This window comes from Microtus oregoni, unplaced genomic scaffold, assembly GCF_018167655.1.
Source record: "Microtus oregoni isolate MIOR12 unplaced genomic scaffold, Mior012 000036F_ref0000092, whole genome shotgun sequence".
Taxonomy (NCBI): Eukaryota; Metazoa; Chordata; class Mammalia; order Rodentia; family Cricetidae; genus Microtus; species Microtus oregoni.
Window position 1 is genome coordinate 10,611,405 of NW_024543095.1, and position 24,877 is coordinate 10,636,281.

Below are 24,877 nucleotides of genomic sequence, written 5' to 3' on the forward strand. Positions count from 1 at the left end.
CCATGGCTGTACAGAGAAGTCCTGTCTCAAAAAACAAAATACAAAACAAACAAGCGAAAACCCCCATTGCTCGTGAAAACCACCAGGACAAAGTTGAACTCTAGTGGGAGGCCCATAGCCACTCTCAGTTCGGATGCTTCCTACCCTCTCACTTCTCACAGATTCTTTTAAAATCTCATCATGCTGAGTCACATGCTCGCTCACCCCAGTGCAGAGCCATGGATGCTACCCCCTTTTCCTGGGAAGTTCTTCTCAGAGCTTCTGCCAATGAGTCAAGCTAACAAGTTTTAAGATCTGTGTGTGATGTGGAGTTTCCCTCCGTTTGCTGTGACTACCATTAGCTAATAAAGGACTGCCTTGAGCCTGGCAGGGCAGAATAGAGGTAGGTGGGGAAAACTAAACTGAATGCTGGGAGGAAGAAGGCGGAGTCAGGAGAAGCCATGTAGCCCCACCAGGAACCTTGCCGGTAAGCCACAGTCACATGATAATACACAGATTAATAGAAATGGTTAAATTAAGATGTAAGAGCTAGCCAATAAGATGTTAGAGCTAATAGTTCAAGTAATGATTTAATTAATACAGTTTCTGTTGTGGTTATTTCGGGGCTGAGCAGCTGGGAACAAACAAGCAGCTTCCTACTGAAGTGGCCCGTCTTCCAATGTATGTGGGACCCTCATCTCTTGTTCTCAAAGGAACAAGAAGTTTCCCAACAAAGTGTCTTAAAATTAGAAACCCAGACTAGCTTAAACTAGCTTCATTTTCCCAGGAAGATAATGGCCATCCATCCCCCTCCCCACCCGAGAGATGCTCGGCCATTCTGGTGATAAAACACTCAGCCACCTAGAGATTAGAAGTCTGGCTCTAAGAACAAAGGGTAGGGCAAGAAGACCTTGCACTCATGCCAAAAGCATAAGGATTTGTTCGAAGCTTTACCTTTAAAAGATTAACCCCTCAGAAGGAGGGGAGCTCCTCCACTCTCAATGCTTACGAGGGTATTGGGACAAGCTCCAAATTGCAATTCGAGTTACGCGAATTAGCAGCAATAAACCTTGCTTATTACAGTCTGAGCATCTCTGGGGGTCTCTCTGGGGGTCGTAATCTGGGCACAACACTACAACATGTGTGACCAAGAAATTTCTGGGAATTTTGCTAACCCCATCCCCAATTTGAGTTAGGTAGGGCTTCTATTAAAGGTGTGTACTTCTATTAAAGTAGTGTCACTTTGGGTTTTTTTGTTTGTTTTGCAATTGTATTCTGAGTTTATTGACCCCGGTATTGTATTCTTAGCACCAAGTACAGAGCCTGACATATGGGAGATGTTTAATTAGGATACCTGCCTGAATCACCAATGACATCTATTTCGTAAAACTGCATATTTAACAATATATAGCGATGAGAATGGAACATGAAATTCCTTTCTCCCTAAATGAACCAACTATGCATATAAACCATGACCTTGGCCACTACAATGTGACAAGTACTTCTGTCTACTCCACAGGAAATAGGACCCAATGTTACAAATAAAATGCTAGCTCTTCCATCTGGGTAGCTCCCTGCAAAACATAATCTTCATCAAAATGTTCACCCTAGCTTTCCTTGCCTATGAACAGGGTTTTTAATAGTGCCCATAAAACACCGAAGTACTATCAAAATTAAGTCTGTGTGGCATTGTCATGGTTACTGCTGAGAAATGAGTCCTTTAGTCTCTAAGCCATGGTTAGTCCTTGCTCCTGAATACCCAACTGTTGTCTGTTACAGGCTAATTCTGGTCACAGCTTCTGTGTTTTCTCATTCTGGAAATTGTATCTCAGACTGGGCCCTGCCTAGGTCTCTTATATGTATCCCCCCTCCTCTACCCTCATGACTTTGTACACTCACTAGAACACACTTGTAGCCCCGCACTGCCCTCAGAGGCCATGCTATGGAATCAAGTCACAGAAAAACCTCTATAATGAGTTCCTCAGGCACAGGCAGAAAACAAAACCCTTGGGTAAGATAGCCCAGCCTTTGACAAGTCAACTCTTAGTGAGATAAGTCATAAAGAAAAGTCAAAATTGACTGCAAGAATAAGGGTCACATTCTGTCTGTAAGGATCAGGTCTTTGATCTTAAGGATACATAATGATGCATATATTAAAATACTTCCTCCTGTTTGTGGTTAGTAATAAGTTGTAAGGGGTTCATGATAATTATCATCTGGGGAGGCTACCCAGAGGGCACAACCCTAAGAAAACTAATTGTTAGGGTCAGGTGATATTGGCCAGAAATGTCAAAGTGAGCAGCATAGAAAATAATCATAGGACCACGATCCACCGGCTATGAATACACCAAAGGTCTTGTGGCATAGCACAGGGAGGAAGGACCATGCCTTAATGAGATTCCCATATGTCTAAAGTCTCTCCTGCTACTAATGGTGCTCTGCAGCTGGCACCACCAGGATAACCAGCATTTGGAAGCCAGCATGTACACTTGACACCAAGTGGAAGCTAGAGACTCTTTGTTTGTCGCACAGACATCTCAGAAGCACTCGCTGAGCTCATGGCACAGCCGCAGGTCTACCAAGATAAGTCTCTGACCCCAAGGGAGGAGGGCTGCGCAAGCTAATACTGTAATGAGAGCAACTTCCCAGAGTGCAGAGAATACCAGGAAGGCCCGGAGAGAGGCGCGGCTAATTCCCGGGAATGCTGGAAAGCATCTCTTTGACAACATGGCTTTTAAGCTGAGTCTTGAGCATCCCTCTTGGCTGAGCAGTACAAAAAGGGCATTTCAGGTGAAAAGAGAATCCAAGAGCTATGGAATCCCTGCTTACTAGGGAACAGAGGGGGCTCCTCCAAGACCTGTGCCAGACTAACTGAGCATGGATCTTAAGTCCATGAGTAAAAGAGGATCAGAGAAGAGCCAGCGAGCTAGTCCTTTACAGAGCTGGGAGGTCAATGGGGACAAAGTCCAGGTCAAACGGCAACAGTCAGCAGGTCATAAGCGGGTAGAATGTCCACAGCGCTTTCTGTTTACCAGTGGTAGCCACTTGTAATCGGACCAGTCAGGTTTCAAAGCACGACAGGCTGAGTTCAAACCACATCATAGAAAGAAAGAACAGACTTCGATGGATAACAGTACCCCAATGACACTGATGCCACTATGGCACCTGTTAGCATACCTTGCCTTTGGGGCATCATTGTGGTGCACAGGGCTCACAGGTGGGTAAAACTGTTCATGAATGTTTCCCTCAACAGCCTGCACAACAGCTTCTAGGACTGTGAAAACTAGCCAATGGAAAGGATGCTTCTTGGTCAGTACCAACTTGATTTCTCCATGTCCTCTGTCTAAAGTAATATGTAATAAGATCTTACCATGAAGTTCTGGTGGCCAACCAAGAGCAATGTCAGTAGGCTGCATTGTTTTCCGGGTTACCCTTGACTAGAACTTAAGGCAAGGTACCCCACACCTGGCACTGAGCTTTTTATTTGGGGACCTATGACTTCTAGGAGATACATTATCCCCTGTGCAGGGTAACTCAAATTAAATTCATTCGTTTATTAATGTTTGCAGGAAAAACTTATGCACATGTATTTGTAGGAAGCCTATAGGACAGTAGGTTTCCATACAGACTTTCAAACATCCTTAGAATTAATTTTCCCTCCCCAACCTCCCCTCTCACCCCACCTCTCATCTCTCTCCCCACTTGAACCTCCCTTCCACTGTTTCCTTTGCCCCTTAATATCACCTGTGAAGCACAGTTCTCAGCATGCATAGCTGACATTTCTACAGCCTCCCAGAAAATGTAAAGTTTTACTATTTAAAAAGTGACTTTGAAGGAATGGAGTGTTTTCACCCTCGAGATGAGGCCCCCCACCTGCCTGCCTTCCTCTCCATCCCGCAGCCCTTCTGGGCTGACATCCCACAGCCCCGCTTTCCACAGCTCAAGGGTGCCTGTGATCACACATCAGGACGTCGGAGAGCTGGGTGAGCCACCTCCAACCTAACGAGAACAGTGTTGTGGTTCTGAGCAAGAGCCCAGTTCTTCCTGCGTAAACTACACCAACCGTTCCTAATTTGACTCCCTGGAAATTTCTCTGAGTCCTAAACTTGACCAGCCTTCAAGAGTCATCCAGGATCTCCTTTTATAGATTCTTTCTCAGGCAAAGCAAAGTTGTAAAATTACCTGCGGTCCCTTGGTCCAGAGACTGTGTCAACATTGGCACGCTTCCCAGTCAAGGGCTTTCTTTTCCCTCTATAAGGACATAAGGGCTCTTTCAGTTCAAAATACGGTCATACTGCACATATTGCTTTATGATCTGATGTTTTCCTACTTAGTGAACTCTTCTCCACATCTGTTTAAGAAGCAACTGCCCTGTATTTTTAAATCATGCATTGTGTTCTAAGATATGCTAGTGTTAGCATTTTGTTAGTTCCCAGCATGTCCACGGAAAATGCAATATTCAGGTGACATCCTCTCTGTTGGCACACCCTTGCCTCCTGAATAAATTCCCAAGAGGGAGTTTCCTGAGCAGATAGGGTTCACGTTTTAACACTGTGCTAGATAACTTTCGTTGCTGTGACAAATGCCTGAGACAACCAACTTAGGAAGTAAAAGACTCATTTTTGGATCTCATTGTTGGAGGTTCTGGTCCATGGTAGGCCTTGAGGAGGGGCAGCACATCATGGAAGGAGTTTGTAATAGAGCAAACCTATCACATCATGGCCAGGAAGACAAATGGGCTGGGGTCCCAATATCTAGATCAAGGACGTGTCCCAGTGACTTGAAGAGCCCCCCCACCAGACCCCACCTCTCTCCATCATTCCCCAGAAGTGCCAAGTAGGGGCTGATCTTTTGTTGTTGTTGTTCTTTGAGACAGAATTTCCCTGTGAAACAGTCCTGGCTGTCAAGAAACTCACTTGCTCTGTAAACCAGGCTGGCCTCAAACTCACAGAGATCTGCCTGCCTCTGTCTCTTGAGTGCTGGGATTAAAGGTATGCACCATCACTGCCCAGCACACCTTTAATCCCAGCACTCAGGAGACAAGGAAGGAGGATCTCTGAGTTCAAGACCAGCCTGGCTAGCCAGGCAGTAGTTGTGCATGCCTTTAATCCCAGCATTAAACAGAGCCAGTCAGATCTCTGTGATTTCGAGGCCAAGAACTGGTTCCAGGACAGGCTCCAAAGCTACAAAGAAGCCCTGTCTTGAAAAAACAAAACAAAAAACAAAAAAAAATACCAGCCTGGTCTACCAAGCTAATTCTAGGATGGCCGGACAGCCATAGCTACAAAGAGAAATTCTGTCTTGAAAAAAACCAGACACACACACAGAGTTCAGGGCTATCCTGAGTTGCATAGTGACAATCTATCACAAAACCAGAAAGGATATTATAATTTCTAGATGGAAAAGATTTGGATATGTGCATTCTGTCACCATATAATAAACATTACCCACAACAGTGCAATAAATAAAACTCATAAGAGAAGACTGAGTCTCTCTATGAATGATTTTCATCAAATAAGGGCAGAGTAAGATGCAGAGGGCTTTGCCCGGTGGCTCACAGCCCTGATTGCACAGTGGAATCACCCAGGGAACTTGGCAAGGTTCTCAAAGCTTGTACCCACTCTAGATCAACAAAATGAGAGTCTCGAAAGGAGGAGCCATTCCTGGCATGGGCAGGGATCTACCATGCAACAGGAGGAGGAAGTAAAAAAAAAAAAAACTTCCAACAGGGCAGATATATGAGAAAAAAAAGGGGACCCTGCTGCTCCCCCTAATTATTATGCAGCATCCAACACAGAGGGAAATAGAAACCTCAGCAACTGGGGACCCATAAGGACTTAGGGCTGGACTTCATGGCATTTAAAGTGACAGAGCCTATTTAATGCCTTTCAAAGAAGGGTGTTCTCGGCTGCTCCCGAAGTGCCAGGCTTTCAAGAAAACCCTAGCATTTCGTCATCCCTATATGGAAACCAGGACAACAGATGGCAGGATAATGGATTGTATCTGCACAAGTCAGAGCTGCTTGTATTTGCAAGGCATTCATACCGAGTGCAGAGACCGGCTGGAGCAGTTATCTCAAATGGAGACATCCCGGGCCCTGCTTTTACTCTCCCCTACAGGACAAGGGCTCACCTGTGAATGAAACAAGTTACGTGGCCTTTGACAAAAACCGTTTTCAGGGGCTGCAAGAGGCTCCCGTCTTCAATGACGAAGCACTGGAGAATCTCCCCACATCCCACAGGGAAGCCTCAAATCACAGCAGTAGAGGTCCCTGTGAGCAGCCCACTCCAGCAGAGCGGCGCACAAAGTACATGAGAAGCACTGTGTGTTTACATCTGTTTTCTCACAGCGTGAGTGTTAACACTTTAATCGTATATCCCCCCTACATGTGCTCTCCCATGGGCAACATGATATTTTGAAAAGTAAATGCAATATGGGCAAGCCTTTCGTTCCTGAAAGAGCGAGAGAAACCATCTCTGGGGACCTGAAACAGACCCAACCCCTGGCACCAGGCACAATGTCGCCAGCTCAGCAGTGTGAAGTCTTGAGTCCCCCAGCTCAGAGGCTGCCAGCTACAAACTCTGCTTCTGGCAAGGCTGGCTTGCAGAAAGTCCCCAGCCTTGTGGGAAAGAAAGGAAGGAGAAAGGGCCCCAAGGAAGGGTGCAAGAGGCTGAGCAACCAGCAGTCCGTTTCCCCCACCTGTGAAGAGGCAGCCGGGTATAATTCCCCTTATCCGAAGTTGGAACACATAGTGGACCTGGAGGAGAGTCAATAATCTGACCTTAGGCATCTTCTAGTTCAGAACTGCCCGTACACAGGTGGGAAGAATGAGGCCAGGGGGAGTAATAGGCTTGCTGAACATAGGGACATGAAACAGGGGACCCATTGGCATTGCAGATTCCACATCCCTCAACTGTAGCTTCTCTGGGAACTTTCAGAACAAGCCATGCCCAGCCCCACCCTCAGAGAGGCTAGGCAGGCCTGTCTGGGGAGTCTCGCACCCGGCAAGACTTGACTCTGTCCATTTCAATCCATGATCCTTCCAGCCCTGAACTGGGGGCTAGAGCTGTGGAAATCAGCGTGCTTCTCATCCTGAAACTCTTGGCATCTGCCCAAGGAGCACAGCTACCACGGCAGAGTGACAGAGGATGAGAATAAACATGAGTGTGTACGAGCTGCAGGGACTCTGAGTGGGAAGGGTGGAGGAGGCATGCTGGAGCTCCTTTGTAAAGGATGAAGGGAGATTTGCTGGAAAGGGCAGAAGGCTGTAGGCTTTGGAGGGAAGTGAAACAGCATAGGCAGAGGCCTAGGGACACGGAGCCAAGTGAAGAGCTTGTGGCTTGGTTTGTGTAAAGTGGTCTGCAAGGGGGTAGCAAAAGAATCTCCGAAGTTAGACAAGGACGGAGCCACCAAAAGCCTTTTCTAAAAGCCAGGGGTGGGGAGAGATTTAATCCGGAAATGACTGTTGTTTGTTGCTTCTGACCACAGTTCCTGAAGGAAATAACTTGAAGGAGCAACGATTTATTTGAGTTCACAGTTCCACAGAGGTTCAGTACATCATGGTGGGAACACACAGCAGAGATGGGGCGGGACTATGCACCAAAGGCTGCTCACATCAGGAAACAAAGTGTCAGGAACGAGGGGCCAGATACAGCCTCTGAAGGCCCGATCCTAGGGCCTACTTCCACCCAGTTAAAACCTGCCTCCTAAAGACTCCACCGCCTCCCAGAACCGTGCGACGAGCTGGGGATCAAGCATTCAAAACCTGACATCTCAGATTCAAACCCTCAGCCACTGAGAAAAGCTGGGAGGAAAATGCCTAAGGGAAGCCTGCCATTTAGGAGAACACCCCCAGTGGTGGCCTGAATAGTGAACGGAAGGGAAGAGGTTGGAGGGAGGGAAAGTAAAAAGTTGATGAGGGGACGTAGAAAGTTGAGAAGCTGGACCAGAGGGAGCCCAGTGAGAGGACTCACAGACCACCAGCAGAGGCCTAGCCAAATTCTTATCTTTCTCATTATGTCATTGCATCTGGCAGGTGGAATTAATAGGACCATGTGGTTGATTGGCCACGGGGTGGAAAGCCTGGTCTCAACCTCCCTTCTCTCTAGTATTCTTTTATATATTCAGAACTGAACAACACCCACTTCTTTCAAAGCTCAGGCTGCTTGCTCACGCGCACGCATGCACATATAGGTGAGGGCATGCAGAGACCCAAGGAGGACATTGCTGTCCTCCTACCACGCCCCACCTTTCTTTCTTGGAGACCGGGTCTCTCACTGAAGCTGAAGCTAGGCTGGCAGCCTGTAAGTCCCAACAAGTTTGCTGTCTTAGCTTCCCTCAATGATGGAGCATGTGTGTGTGTGCGCGCGCACGTGCATACACACACACAGAAGACCATGCCCAGTTCCTTACAGGGGTACTAGGATTCTAACTCAGGTCCTTACACCTGAGCCCACATGTCCTTACGCACTCAGCCACCTCCCCAGCCTACAAACTTGGGCTTTTTCAGGAATGGTGGAGTGAAGAATAGCAGCAGGTTACCCTTTGTGTTCTCATCTCCATCCTGAGAATAAAGCCCTCCCTCTCCTCTTTGGGGAGAGCAATATCCCCCCCCAAAACTCATCTGGATGTCATCTGCAGACCTGGGTGGTCCACCACAACCCTTCTGTATGTCTCCGCCGGTGTTTGGGAAAGTGTCAATCTGATCGGTATTTCTTGCTTTACATGTGTGATCTCACCCTGCCCGGAGAAGTTCCGTCAAAATCCTCATCCGTCTTCCAGGCTGATCTTAAGCTCCCAGAAGATTTCAAAAGACAGAGGCATTGCCTTATTCTGTGTCCCATTTTGATGATACACAGGAGAAATATTTAAGAAGACTGTTGGGTGAATCAAAGCCGGAGGCTGAATTCGTGAATGCTGCAGAAATGCTTGCCGTGATGATGACAGGGTTTACGGATGCTGCAGTAACGCCCCTATGACAGGGCAGTCAGAATAGATCACCCAGCATCACCTGGAGCACTAGGAGCCACACCCAAGTCATTTGAACCAGTCGGCAGGAGCACATGAAACACTGGACCCTATTTGAGAATTTGGGGGGGGGCATTCTCTCAGAGCAGCTTTGAAACAACTGGGGATGGGAAGTGGAAGTGAGCGCACCCTGTCAAGGATACAGGAGGCTTATGGTGCCCTCTGGGCTGTTCTCCCCAGGACTGGGCTCTCTCCTGGGCCTGCCTCTGTTGAGTGACAAGTACCTTCTAACACCCTCTCCCTGTGAGAATGTCGGATGGTATCTGGGTATTAGGAAGACGGCTCTGACTCATTCATAAGCTGCAGGTTAGAGTAGACAGTTACCACTTTAGTTGTCCCAGGAGACTGCCTTCTTTGTGAGCCTTTATATCCATTCATGTATGTGAGTGCACACATGTGTGCATGCATGTGTGTGTGATACAAATGTGTGTGTGCAGGTGTGTACACCTGTGCACGGAAATCTAGAGAGCAGAGGAGGAAGCCAGGTGGTGGTCTACTCTGTCATGGCTGCACCCTACTCCCTTGAGACAGGGTCGCTCATTGAGCCTGGATCGGAGCTGGTGGCCAGTAAGATCAGGCATGGTCACACGTGGCTTTTTACATGAGTGCTGGGGATTTGGAGTTCAGGTCTGCATGCTTGTATAGCAGAGAACCTGACACAGAGAACCATCTCACCACTCCAGAGAGTTCCGATTTTTTAAGAAAATTGGCTTCAAGATTAATAGGAATTTCAGAAAAGCAAAAGCTCAGGCCTCAGCAATGACCACTGGTTCCCTTGACATGAACAAGATGGATTTCGAGCATTCTTCCTGCTCCCTGTGAGCCAAGCATTAGAGAATAAACCTTGAGAGGGAGCCCTCAACTCAGAGCAGAGAGCGGCACTGCAGCCAGAGTCTGCTTGAGGGCAACATTTCCAAAAGGAGAAATAATATCCAGAGCAATCTGTCTACAAATCCTTCCCCTGGGGCAAGGAAGACGTCCCTGAGAAGGTTGTGAACAGTTGAGTTGCGGGAGGTAGGGGAAGAGAGGGGGTGGGAAGAGCCCTAAAACACAGGTTCTCCGCAGCTTTAAAAAGAGAATGATGTCTTCCAAACAGGTTGCATTCCTTCCCCTGAGCCCAAAGAGCACACCAGTGGAACGAGATTCCTCCTGAGACTTTGACTGGGGTCCAGGGACATCTACCTGAGGAAAAGGAACACAGGCTGGGACACGGAAGTGCGGGCAGGGCTGACCCAGCCCTACTCTTCCAAGCAAGTCCAGACTCTTCAGAACTAACCTGCTTCTTGGGAATGGGGTCTGGTGGGACTCTCCAGGTAGGAGAACCACTCCTTCGAGACCCTGGAGTTTTAAATTAGCTAGAGGGATTCTGGGGTGGATGGGCAGCTCGGTCTTTTCAGATACGCAAACAATCCCGCTGAGGGTGACTTTAAAGAAGGCAGTCCCGCGGACCGGAAACACAGCTCCTGCCTGCCTCTCCGGCATCTCTCTTAACTCGGATGGAATCTGAGAAGCCTCCACCCAGTTGCCCAACCTTGGCTCGAGACCTTGAGCCTGGCAGCGTGGCCAGACAGGGGCTTCAATACCATTTGAGTTTTCGGTAAAAAGCAATGCTGGTCTCCCGATGGCATTTCCGCCTATTGGATTTGAGAAAAGGGCCCTTTGCTCTGTCTCTCTAGCTGTCGACTTTCCCTTACCGACGCCAGCTCTGGGCCATTCCATGTCTACTTTAAGCCCTCTATGGAACTCTCTCTGGAGCAGCCTTTGCTCCTTGTTCCAGGGACTGCCCATGCAGGATTTTGAAGTTGATATGTCTCCCATAGGCTCATGTTTTGAACACTTGGTCCCCAACTGAAGGCACCGTTGGGGGGAGGGGGTGGAACCTTAAGGTACGGTTTAGCTGAAGAAAGTGAGCCACTGCTTGCTGGCCTTTTGAGGTTCTACCTGGTTCCGGCCTTCACCCCATTCCTGTCCACCATGAGACGGTAGCCTTTGCCACACGCTTCTACCACCAGGGGTTCTCACTCTAGGCCCGGAATCTATGAATCCAAGGACTAGAGACTCTTGAAGCCTCTGAAACGGTGATCCAAAACACCTCTGCACTCCACCACCTTGCTTACCACAGGGGTTTTGCCATCAAGGATGAACGCCTAACTTGATCCATCAAACAGAAGGCCATTTTCCAAATGGGCTTGAAGCCTCTTAAATTCTCCTCCTCGACCCCACCCCCCAGGCTTTTGGCACATATTAACTAAGCCTCAATACATGCTTAGAACTTTGCGTAGCACTAGGAACATAAAAGAAGACCAAAAGAGAAGAAATAGCAAGCCCCAGGCTCTTTACTGTTTCGGGAAGTAGAGAGTGACCATAAAGTGTGGCAGTGTTCCTTAGAGACAGTTTTCACGCAAAGCTCACAAATCGTCTACATCCTCGGATATTTCTGAGCCTCGCTTCCTACTTCCACTGCAGCTGGCCTCCTGGGTGTGGCCCTAAGACAACACAGAGGTAAATTCTTTCGCAGCTGTCCTCGCACAAATACACATCATCGCGCTGTGGGAGGAGCCCGAAAGGACCCAGAGGGCCACTTCGCCCCGTACATTGTTTGTAATTTGTCGGTGCCACCATCTGCTGGCTTGCTCGTGTATCCAACGCCCGCACCTGCAGTCTCCGTGATCCGCCCCCTCCCTGCAGAAGGGGGTCAAAAACAACAGCCGCGCTGACAGTCTTGACCCACATTTCAAGGTTTCTAAGCCAATGCTGCTGGAGTGCGCCTGCAGCTGTGCCTTTAAGGGAACCGACAGAGGCAGCTGAGCTCATCTCAGATGAACACACTGCAGGGAAGCTGTGGTCTCTGGGAGACTCGGAGGAGTCATTGCTAAACAGCTCACTTTCCCTACCTGGGAACACGGGAAGGCTGGAGCAAATTCTGACACCATAAAGGGTCATTACTACCAATCATCAGGTCCTCTGTCCCCGGGTCCCTGGCGTGGGGACTCTGCTCTGGGCAATTTCAGAGACCAACAACGGTCAGTGGGCAGTATTGTCTGAACCACAGTTTGCTCTCCACTGCCACTGGGTTGGCCACCAAGTACTAATCCTAAAACTGTGACCTTGAATTTGGTTATAAATTTCACTTCTGGGGCCAAGGAGCTGGGTTGGTCAGAGAAGTGCTTGTCAGGCAAGCATAGGGGGCAGGAACCAGAAATTCCCACTAGGGAAGCAGAGACAGGTGAGCTGATCACTCAACCAGTTCAGCCTCTCAGTTCCAGGTTCAGTGAGACACAATGAAAAAAAAAAAAAAAAAGATGGTGGCTGGGAAGCCAACTCAGAGGTTAAAAGTACTCATTGCTCTTGCAGAGGTCCTGGGTTTCGCTTCCAGCACCCACACTATGGTTCACAACCAACCATCAGTGAACCAGAGTTCCAGGGAATTCAATGTTTTCTTGCGAACTCTGAGGGCACCAGGCACATATGGGGTGCTCATACAAACATGCTGGCAAAACACTCAGAGAGTTAAAATAAATAAATCTAAAATTATTTTTAAGCCAGGTGCTGGTGGTGCACACCTTTAATCTCAGCGCTTGGGAGGCAGAGGCAGGTGAATCTCAGTGAGTTCAAGGCCAGCCTGGTCTACAGAGTGAGTTCCAGGACAGGCAGGGCTACACAGAGAAACCCTGTCTCAAAAAACAAATAAGAAGGAAAACACCTGACACTGACCTCTGGCTTCCACATGCTGCACACACACAGAGGCACTGAGACACACAGAGATATAGACACACACACATACACACAGATATATACACACACATAGACATATACACAGGCACAGACACACGTACACAGACATACACACAAGCACACAGATCTGGACACACGGATACACACGCACAGACGCATACACTCCTCACTTCTGTGCTTACTAGCAATGTGATTCTGGAAAAGTAACTCGGTTCTTCTGAATCATACTTAATGTTATATACTTGCAGAATTTGTATGATGATTAAATAGATCAATATAGTGGGCAGCACAGTGTATGGCCCACATTCCTTTGAGAGCGTTGTCTTTGACCACGAAGACCTGGAAGACAGCTATTTTGCTTACTGAAATCCCCCATCCAGTCCACAGCCCTCCCGCCCTGAACACGCCCAACCTCTTCTGGTACCCTCTACCTCTCTCCCCTGTACTTGGCACTTTGTTCCTTTTGAGTTGTCATCCTGCTGTTCCCACCACAGTGTAAAGCTCACTGAGGCCTGGAGTCATGAGCCAGAGGTCAGCAGATGAGTCTTCTATACAACTGATAATCCTTAAATGTCTGTGGACAGATTGTGAGCGTGCACTGTCTCACACCACTGCGCCAGCGCTCCCTCCCCTCCTCCACCTCTCTGTGTCTATGACTCTGTCGTGGTCTCACTACGTAGCCCAGGCTTGTCTCAAAGTGCAATCCTTCTGCCTCTGTCTTCCGAGTGCTGAGATTACAGACATGCACCACTCTTCTGGTGCAGGAATATTTTTCCTACTGACTAATTAGATAGGAGCTCTGGTATCAGACTTATGATTTGCGTTATGGGCATGAGAACTTGGGAAATATATGATCCAAGGCTGGGGAAACATAAGCTTAATATTTACTACCAGTTTCCCCCTGACCTGCCACCAGATTCTCTGGGGAGCAGGGTATTAAGTGCAAAATCCTGAGTTCATGCTGTTTTATCTGATTGGGTTAGATGACATCTAAGAAATCGACAAGACATTAAAAAAATAAAATAAAATAATCCATTGCACAAAAGACATTAAAAATAAAATAAAAAAATACATTACACAAACTTGCCTCTCCTATCCTGTTCCTCTCAAAGGGCTGTCAAGTCACAAAGCCCCAGCAATAATCAAGCGCAAGGCAAAGAAATAAAGAACGTTCGCTGGGAAGATAGTAAATGAGTCTCTGGGATGTAGTAAAAGACAAATCCAATCATGAGCACCTCCCTCTCCTGGATTTCTTCCTGACTCCCTGCCACGGGCTGATGGAACAAGCCCTGATAGGCCAGGTTCCTTGTGGATAATGAGAGACATACATTAAAGCTGGTTACCAGTCACTGCTGGGTGCTTTGGCTGTACCTATGCGATCCTGAAAACAGCGAAGACCTACAATATAAAACTTCTGAGACATAAAGTCCATCACTAATAAATCTGCAAACAATCAGGGCTTGTCTGTGTTGCCTCTGCTTGGCACTCTAGGGGACGTCTGGTGCCCTTCTCCTGTCTGAACTCCTACATCACAGTGCTAAGGACAACACGGAGCAGGATGAGTAGGTAAAGGTTATTATAATCAGGGCAGTTTTATCTTTTAAAAAGGAAAGTCAGGCCCAGCCTGACTCATGGTTCAGATTCCAGACAGAATCCGAAATGGGAATTTGTCTGTGTTTGTTTAACAGAGCACTAAATGCAAACGGAATTTCCCAAGCCTTCAGCTGACTTACTGCTGGGGAAAGTCTCTACTGCAGTGAGGGACTTTTTCCCTCCCGAAGGAGGGCATCTGCCCCAGCAAGATGCCCAAGACTGAAAACAAGGATTCGCCTGCCCAGCGGTCAATGCCAGCTACTTGGCCTTGCCATCTTTAAAAATAATTTTCTCCAGGAAGTCCTGCTCAGTTGATTCCAGCCAGTTTGAAGGTCCAAGTCACCTTAGAACGCCTTAACCCTCATGTCATCAGAATATAAAGCTTCCACATGCCCCAGATTCTCCCTCCAAAGATTTTAAGCATGGTCCCCACAGTTAGACTTGTGTCTGATCAGGCAGAGTGTAAGGACAGTTGCAGCCCCCTTTACCTAGCCCCTAACTGCCTCCATTCTCACCCTCTTAGTGTGGCCTTCTGGAGAAAAACATCATATCCCCACCCCTTGCCAAGAAGTCTCCTGTGAGGTAATGTCTTTTATACTTAAGTGTTTGCCCTCTCTTTCTAACAAACTGGAAGATTTTCAAAGGCAGGGTTTTGGGAGGGGGGTGGGTCTAGGGGGATATAGCTCAGTCAGCAAAGTGTTTGCATGAACACAGGAACCCAAATTCAATCCCTAAAATCTACATGAAAAAGCCAGGCAGGAGCCAGGCAGTGGTAGTGCACACCTTTAAGCCCAGCATTCGGGAGGCAGAGGCAGGCGGATCTCCATGAGTTCGAGGCCAGCCCAAGAGCTAGTTCCACGACAGCTAGAACTGTTACACAGAGAAACCATGCCTCAGGGGAAGAAAACAAAACAAAAACAAAGGACATGATGGCACTTGTAACCTCAGTCATGGTGGGTGAGGTAGAGACAGGCAGATCCCAAGAGTTCACAGCCAGCCAGTTTGACCTAGAACTGGCAAGTTCTAGGCCAAGTTAGAAAATTTATCTTTAAAAAAAAAAAATTGTCTTCCCCAGGGAAAAACACACTGATTGGTTACCCAATACCCAATGATCAGCCCTGAAAACACTTACAAGTAACATTTTATAGATTCACCAGGTTGTATTTATGTATTTAGAAATACATACATGTATACATGTATGTATGAAACCACAACTAATGGAAAAAATAAAAGAAGTCATGAATTTGAAAGAGAACTATGAGGCGTACGAGGCAGGGTTTAGGAGAAATAATGTAATTATAGTCTCAAAAAATAAATAATTTAAAAAGAAGACCCTAAGGAATGGCATCCAAGAGAGGGAGAGAGAGAGAAAGGGATAGAGGAGAGAGGAGAGAAGGGAGGGGGAGAGAAGAGTCAGTGAGGTGACTCAGCAAGCAAAGGCACTTGTCACCAATCCCGACAACTGTGGTTAGATCCTGGAACCCCCTGGTAGAAGGAGATAGCTGACTCCTGCAAGCTGTCCTTCAGCGTCCACGTGTGCACACATAAGCACACACACATACCTATCATTCATCATCAATGGCAGGGGTTTGTGACTGCCTCCGTCTAGCACCTGGAACATGTCTGTACTAAGTCACCATGCTTTTGAAAGTGGAGGTTCAACTCCCTGAAAGTGGAGGCTGGGTAGTTCACAAAATCCCTGCGAGAGCCCCGGGAACAGACCTCCAGACTAGGCAATTAGAGTAAGGCCCCAAACCACATCACTGAAGTGGTCCTGGGGAGTCAGCCACTCCTGGGTTCAGACCCCTCTGTTCAGGCCATCAACACTCAGTCTGGGCTACTGAACGCCACCATTGGAACCTCACCCATGCTGCCCGAGAAGTGGGTGTCACCTGATGCCACTCCCTCCTACACAGATTCTCAGATTGCCTTTTTCTCCTGTAATCAACTACAGAGTCCTAGAAGTTGTATCCTACTGAGTCTGGCTCTGCTATTGGCTTCCTGGCAGCAAGGAAGTCTGGGAAAGAAAGTATCCAACTTCTCTCAGGAGAAATGAGTTCTCCGAGATTGAATGGGTCATTCCCCAAGTGCTGAGCCATGGTAATGTCTACCTCACAGATAGATGTAGGTGTCCTGGACCAACACCCTCTGTGTAGCCCTGTGACTCAACATTTCTCTACTTCCTTCTCTTTGCTTCTTTCCTGTTTCTTTTTTTTTCTAAAAGCTTTACTATACATATACCATACAATGTATCTGTTTAAAGTGTATAATTCAGTGATCTTTTTTTTTTTTTTTTACTATATTCAGACTTGCACAACAACACCATGATCAGTTTTAGGGTTTTCTAGGTGGTTTTGTTTTGTTTGTTTTGTTTTTTAAACCACTGCAAAAAGAAATACCAACCCCCTTCTCTCAGCCCTGCTCATCTATTTTCTGGCCCTATAGATTTGCCTCTTCTGGGCAGTTTTCGTAGATGGTCTCAAATTCTATGTGTTTGAACTCTTTCCATTAGTATTACGTTTCCAAGGTTCACCGGGATCATAGTGTATAACGTAGCTATTTTGTTTCTTTTTGCTAACAATGTATTCTGCAGTGTGGACACACTACACTTTGTTTACCCATTCGCCCACTGGTGGACAATTGGGCTGTTTCTACTTTGGGAATGATAGAAGCTGCTTGGAGCATTTGTGGGACAAGTTTTTGTGCAGACGTATGTTTTCATTTCTCTTCAGTGGATTCCTGGAGGGTGGAATTCTTGGATTATGTGTTAACTCTACATTGCTGGAATTTATGTATATAACTATTCTATATTAACTCTATATTACAGAACTGGTGGACTGTTTTCTCCACTAACTGTAAAAGAAAGGAAATCTTTTTTTGTTTGTTTGGGTTTTTTTTTGGGGGGGGGGGGTTCGAGACAGGGAGGGTTTCTCTGTGTAGCCCTGGCTGTCCTGGAATTCACTCTGTACACCAGGCTGGTCTCGAACTCAGAGATCTGCCTGCCTGAGTGCTGGGATTAAAGGTGTGCACCACTTTTAGCCACCCAGCTAAAAGGAAGTCTAATGGCTCCCATTTCACAGGAAACAAACGTAGAGAGAGCAAACTTGGCAAAGGTCACATAGCTAAGGGCACTTCAAAGAGGTGTCCACACATCCAGCCCACGGGTATTCTGCTTCTCTTCTTTGGCTCCTTTAGAGGTCGTGTCCTTGCTCCTCTCTGTGTCGTCTACACCCTTGAGTAGCTGCCCTTGCTGATCTCACCCCCTTGTTAGACTGCAGGTTCCTGAAGGTGCTGTGTGGTCCGCTTACTCCGTTTTTGTCCTTGATCTTCCCTCCGTCGCCCCTCAACCCACAAAGTCAAGCAAAGGCAGATGCCAGCGTTCTGTGACAGACACTGCTGGTGTCAGAAACACCTCTTCCACCTCACTCGCTAACAGAACCAGTTGCGTTTCCATGGCACAGAAATGGCTCCTGGGATTGAGTGGCGATTGATCTAACCCAGCCGTGATAATTCCCCTTTCCTCTGAGTCCTTGGTCTGGCAGTAGGCATATAACCCAACTTCAGTTAGTGAGATGCAAAAAGTCATCCTTCTAAGACTCCCCCGCCCCCCATTAAGAAAGAGGTCTGGGACTGGGGCAATGGCCTAGCAGGTAAGAGTGTTCTTGCAAGCATGAGGACCTGAGTTCAAATCACCAGAACCCAGGTCAGAAAGCTGGAGGACGGCTGTGCCTACCTGTAACCCCAGAACATTATGTGTGTGTGTGTACATATATATGTTTATATACATATATAGACACATTGCAAAGTTTTAAAATATTAAAAGAGCAAAGAGAGGGCATTCAGTAAACATCTCCTCTCCTGCCTGAAAGTGAGTTCTATGAGTACAGGGCGGCTGCCACGAATCTACCCAGCTAGGGCCCCTGAAGTAGGACCCGACATCCGGTACAGAGGACTGTTGACAGCCAGAGAAACTGTCTCCTCCCCCACCGTCCCGTGAGTTCCAGCAGTCCTTCCCCACTTTGCTTCCCCGGGACTCTAGAGTTCATCTCCTGAGGGCCCTGTCACTCAGACAGATAGGGTTAGCACCTCCTGTTGCTTCACACCCGCCCTGACCACACCAGCGCCGCCCCCCTCCCCGCCGCTGTCTTATGCCCACTTTGATACCCCTGCTGCCTCACGTCCACCCTGACACCCCCACAGCCTCACGCCCACTTTGGCATCCCTGTGCACGCCCATCCGAGCACCCCCTGCTGCATCAGACCCTCCCTGATACCTACTGCTGTTGCAAGCCCTCCTTGACTGATCCCCCCCCCCCCCCCCCCCCCCCCCCCGCTGCCTCACATCCATCTGAGTGTGTCGCGGTGCTGGTGTTGGGTTCACAGGAATCATGGAAAGAAGACTCAGAAACACCTTAAGAATGAATTTAGCTTTTCTAGGCCACAGGGGGATCCAGCCTCTAAGGACTGGACCGCTTTCCCTTCGCCCAGGGCATTTTATTGTTCCCCGTATTTACACTTTAGCCAGTTGGATCAGGGCTAGGTGCAAGCACTCCGGAGTCAGGAGGGGGTGTGGGCGGAGCCGGCGGGAATGCGGCCACCAGAGCGCCTCTCTTCTCTCACACACTCCCTTCTATCCTCTCTCTTCCCCCAGCCTCATACTTCATCACGACCCTCCTTCTTCTCAGGAAACCTTGTCTCTAGGTCGGCAAAATCTGAATCTATGAGCTGCCTAATATATAGTTAAGGGGAATGACCAAAGACTTATTTATACTTACAAAGAGCAAATCACGTGAGAAACTAAGTGCCTAAAAGAACACATTGACGCATTTAGCCTCCTGAGCTTTCAAATATGTTCTAACCAATCAAATTCAAAGTCATTAAATATCTAATAATGTGCTGACAGGGTCCTGGGGAACAGGGACGTTTTTGCCCTATTGATAGAAACAAAATTGGATCATCTTTGGAAGGCAATCTGACCTTTAAAAATGCACAAAGCCTTTGACCTAATTATTCCCGTCTCTAAAACTGTGCCCTAAAGAAGCAGCAAGATGTGCATTTAACTAAGACGCTCGCTCGCTCGTCTCAGCAGGAGCCCAGAAGCAACCCGGATGTCCAGCACACAGTGCTTACTAAGTAGACTGTATCCACAACCATTAAATCTAGTATAGTCATTAAAAAAAGTCACATTGCAAAAGCTTTTCTATGGTGTGGCCGTGTGTGTATGACATACTATGTAAAATCAAAACAGATGACGAAACAAGACTGTTTAATTGGGGGGCTTCACCCCAGCCCCCTGGCATCCACTTTGAAATGTTGGGTGGAAAGTTCCATTTCAAAGCCCCCTCCCCTGGGAGTTGCCTCAGTCCAAACTCCACCTCCAAGAAAGCCCACCAAACAGTGACCTCTCCTCAGGGAGTGGCAAGACCACTCCCACAGGCTACTTAAACTGCCCCCCCCCCCCCCCCCAGAGAACGAACAACACGTGGTCTCTCCTATTCCCTCTCTAGTGGTCATTCCGGTTCTCCTTCCCCTGCCTCTGTATTTTTTTTTTGGGGGGGGGGTCACCCAGGAGCGCTGGCAGCCATTAAACCTGGGTTTCTTTTAATTTGGTCTGATTTGGTCTAATTTGGATTATTGCGTCGGCCGAGAGGTTTGTCGGTAGGAAATACTTAACAAAGACCGAGATACCATGTGCTTGCTCTATTTTCAGAAAACCGTGGCTCTCAGGTGGCTTCAGAACACTTTCGGAAATGTTTGCTGGTATTTAGCTTCTGGATGGAGATGTACTTCATTATGCTCACTAATAGTTTTAAACTTCCCACTTTTATATTACATTTTTTAAAATGAGTCAATAGAGCATTATGTTGATAATGCATTGCGCTTCCTGGATCAGAATAATCAAGACTCGTCGACTAATAGGCCTTCTGAAGAAATCCTCAAGGGGCCTTAGGGGCCTTGTCAACGGCCCACCTCATGGCATTCCACACTCCTGGGCTGGGCAAGCTTTTGGCACAGTGGGAAGTGTGGGGGTGAAAGTAGCTCCCTGCAATCTCCTGCGGTGTTGCTGCTGCTGCTTGTCGGGACAGCACCCAAAGGTCCAACGGGAAACGCTAGTGCTGCTGGCCCAGAGCCAAGGTCTCAGCTGAGCCCCAAGAAAACGTTGGACAAGCAATTTTACACATGCTCAAGGCTTCGGGAGAAACCCATGTGCTGATACCCAGAGGATGCCCACGATAGCTTGCTGGTATGCGGGGTGGTTTGTGGTTAACCACAGAGCCTGCAGAACAGGGCGAGCTGGGGGCCAGGTGAGAACAGAGCATGGGAATGAGTCACAAGACGTGGGAAAAGGTACAGCAATCAGCAAAGAACCTTAAGCTGAAACCAAGTGTAGGTGTTGGCAGAGGCGGGCTAAGATGCATACCAACTGCTTTGAAGGATAACCAGGCTTATTTAATTATTTACTTATCGTTGTTTTAAAAAAATGGTCTGAGGTGCCAGTTTCCATGGGGCATTTTTTGTAGAACTAATTTCAATGGCAAGAAATTACCCATGGTGGCACTTCCCTGCAATGCCTAGTATTTGGGAGCCTAAGGTAGAAGGATTTTGAGTTTAATGTGTCCATATAAAACAAGGTAACAAAAAGAAAGAAAAGAAGAAAGTGTCCAGTCCCCCTGGGGGATTTTATATCTGCAAACCCCCTAACTCTGCTCTTCATGGAACACCAAGGTAGACTGGGCATGCCATGGTCCCCCATTTGGTAAATTAAGAACCAAGGAGTTAAAGTGACATCTCTTCAGGTTAGTCACATTGGCAGATCACAACACAAAATCTACCCCATAGGTTAGTTTACCACTCAAGGGAAGTTCCCACTTCCAGAATCTGTGAGCTTCCACAGGTCGCCAGTGTACACTATCTGGGGAAGCTGAAGCTGTGAAAGAAGGAGCAATTAAGAACCACACTACTCAACTCTCCAGAGGTCCCACCAGCGTGAGCTCACGCCCCACACCTGAGACCACAGCCACAGCAGTGTGAGCTCACACACCTGAGACCACAGCCACACCAGTGTGAACTCACGCCCCACACCTGAGACCACAGTCACACCAGTGTGAACTCACGCCCCACACCTGAGACCACAGTCACACCAGTGTGAGCTCACACTCCTAAGACCACAGTCACACTAGTGTGAACTCACACTCCTAAGACCACAGTCACACCAGTGTGAACTCACGCCCCACACCTGAGACCACAGCCACACCAGTCTGAGCTCACACTCCGCACCTGAGAGAACAGACTCACTGCACTGTGACTTCCTTTGAAGAAAGCAAAATCCATTCCTCCAGCAACTACCTGTTGAATGCATCCCTAGGAAACACGTCAGGTGTGTTACAGGCATTAGGTATACAGCAATGTGCCATTCCCATTCTCACAGGAATCGTGGTCCACAGACAGCCTTTGTACCCTGCAAGTTTAAAATGTTCTTTTAGAGGCTGGAAGTGTCAGTAGTTAAGCCTACATGCTGCTCTTCCAGAGGACCCAGGTAGTCAGCTCACAACTTTTGATGCTCTCTTTCTGGCCTCCACAGGTACTATACTTGTTTGGTTTAATCTGAATAAAAACCTCTCCAGCGATGCAAGAAACTCCAATCAAACCAGATTAGATGAAAGTAAAATGCCCGTGTTTAATAAATGCGGCACTCTTGGGTGGGCCAAGACAGCATGGCAGGGAGAAAAGTTCCATGCAAACCCAAAACCACGTGTTCCTTTTTCCAGTTTGAGCCTAAATAGCCTGTGGGAGTGGTCCTGACCCTCCCCACAGGAGGGGTCAGTGCTTGGCAGGCTGGGAGATGGAGTCCGGAACGGGGCAACTCCCAGACCAGGGGCTTCCAATCACCCCAGACTTCTTGAATATAAGGGTGTTAGAGGGTTGGGGTGATGCCCCCAACTTAATATTATATTCCAGACTCTGGATATAGGGGTCTGAAAAGGGGCTGAGGTGATATTGATGGCCGACATTTTAGGCTCTCTTTGGATAAAGGCTCTCTTTAGGCTTTCTTTGTTGTCTGGCTACCTCCTGTGGACGTGGGGCTATGTGCAAGAGGGGAGAACTGAGAGTTGGTGCACTCACACTCAGTGAGAGGAGTGGCTGGAGCAGCTTCCCGTTTGCTGTCATCCTGGAGTGTGAGAAGGCAGGTGGCTAGGAGAAAAAAATATTATTACTGGCACTATGAAATGGGGCTAGCCATGGGATGAGACACAATAGCAGATCCAGAAGAGTTGGTACCAATGGTGGAGCCCAGGAGCTGTCATAGGTGTTTGGGGCTATCTGGAGAGAGCTCTGTGAGTTGCTCTTGGCCCAGGCAGCAGGACTGACCTGTAAAATGTGCTTGGAACTGGCTGGGGTTAGTGTAGCAGAACTTGAAGAGAACCGGAAGAGATTTAAAACAATTAAAGGAAATTGGAAACTCTGAACCTCTGAAGACACACCTGAAACCTGTTAGTCCTGCACTATGAAGCCTGTTAAAGAGGCATCCCTGTCTGTATTTTAGCAGGAAACTTCATTAAATATCATGGATGAAGTAATAAGTTAACAGTACCTAGGACATCAAATGCCATTAGACAGATCTGGGAGGGGTAAATGAGCAAAAATGAGACAGCTTTTTAGCTACACAGGCAATCCCAAGTCCTCTCCTTGGTCCTTGGAGAACACCAGTCTTAGAAGCAGTGCTTGCCATTAGCTGCTGAGGACAAGAGGCCCAAAGATTTTCCTGTGGAGGAAGATTTAATCTACCTGGCTAGGCAGGATGAGGAGATCGAGTCCCTGAAAGGCACCCAGGAAGCTGAGAAGGTAAAAGGCTGCTTTCTGCTGTGTGAGTGGTTTTGCCAAACCCAGAAGCAAGGAGGCAGAAGGTCTTCCGTCTTTTTGGAGTAGCTAAAGGGTGCTACAGAAGCTGCATGTCTGTGTTAGAAGCTCTTGCTGTTAAAATGCCATGCCCTCAGATCTGTAAAGGCACTTGAGAACTAGGTACCATTACCTGGTATTTAAACTGGGCATATAAACTAAATTTAGGAGTGTATTTTATCCATTTAGTTAGTGTTGTTCTTAATTGTTGTTCTTAGTTTCTGTTTGTCCTATGGGGTAAAGACGATTACGCAGGGAGAAGACACAGACACGCGGCGGTACCACGTGGTAGGTACACTTTTAATGGGAGGGGAAAACACACTAGGAAAAGTGAAAGGAAGGGACAAAGGGAAGGGTTAAGAAGGGGAGGGAAGGGGCGAACTCGTGGCTTGTCCTTGCTTTTAACGGAGGATGCAAAGGCTTCTGGGAAATGTGTCCCGCGCTTGCGTGCGCTGGAGTCCAGAGGGATGTTGGGAGTTGTAGTGTTGCAAGGGAACAACATTTTACCCTTTTGGTTTGATTAAAAAAAATTGGGGGACCTTAAAGGGTAGGGAATGGGGGCGTAGTCCAGTCTCTCATGGCTGCTTCCTGCTGACTTTGGGCGTTGAGGGGTCCAGGGAATGTCCGATTATCTTGGCAATGTCCCACTGGCGTTTGCGGTCGCTGGTGCAGTTGGTCACTGATGTCCATGTCCAGGGTTGCTGGCTGGTGTAGTCGGTCGCTGATGTTTGAAGTCCTGGCTGTCGTCTGAGGCGGCTGATTGAAGAAATCTGTGTGGCTTTTCCTGAGTAGCTGGGTCATCATTAAGATGCTGGAAGGCAAAAGTTGCATTAGTAAAAGAAAAAATTAAAAGAGGGGGGGGATTTTTGGAGAGCTGGGGTGAAGAGGGGGGGGGAGAGGGTCTTAGGATGTCCGGGGTTAAGAAATGATAAAAAAAATTAAGTGATACTTATTCCTTTGTGTTTGATCCGTTGGGCTGGCATCCCGGAGCTTAAGGAAACTGTCTTAAAAGAAATAGATTCTAACCATACATCTCTTAACATTTTAGGGGGCCGCTGCTGCAGTCAGCGGCTGACCTGTTACGTAAGAGCTTTGTAGAGGAGAATCTGCTTACCACTTGTCTTCGTATTTGTTGGGGGTACCTGTAACGACAGCTAGACGGTTATTTATGAATTTAAAGAAGGGAGGGTGTGTTAACACAGCGACGGATCGGGACCATTGTTGTCCTTAGACTGTAGTAGGGGGGCTGAATCCGGCGTCCTTTGGAACTTAAGAGTACAGGGTCCGGTTTGAGTCACCGTGTATGAAGGATTATCTTGAGCCAGTCAAGGTGGAGTTCTTGTGACATCTTAATGAGGGCTTCCTTTAAAGAGCGGTTAGTTCGTTCTACCTTACCTGACGACTGAGGATGGTACGGTATATGAAAATTCCAGGGGATCCCGAGCGCTTTAGACAAATTTTGAGAAATCTGAGAAGTAAACTCTGGACCGTTATCTGACTGGAGAGAAGTTGGGAGTCCAAACCGAGGAATAATCTCTCGGAGGAGAATATCAGAGACTGTCTGGGCCCTCTTGTTAGAGGTGGGGAAGGCTTCAACCCACCCAGACATTGTATCCACCAGAACCAGGAGATATTTAATCCTCCTG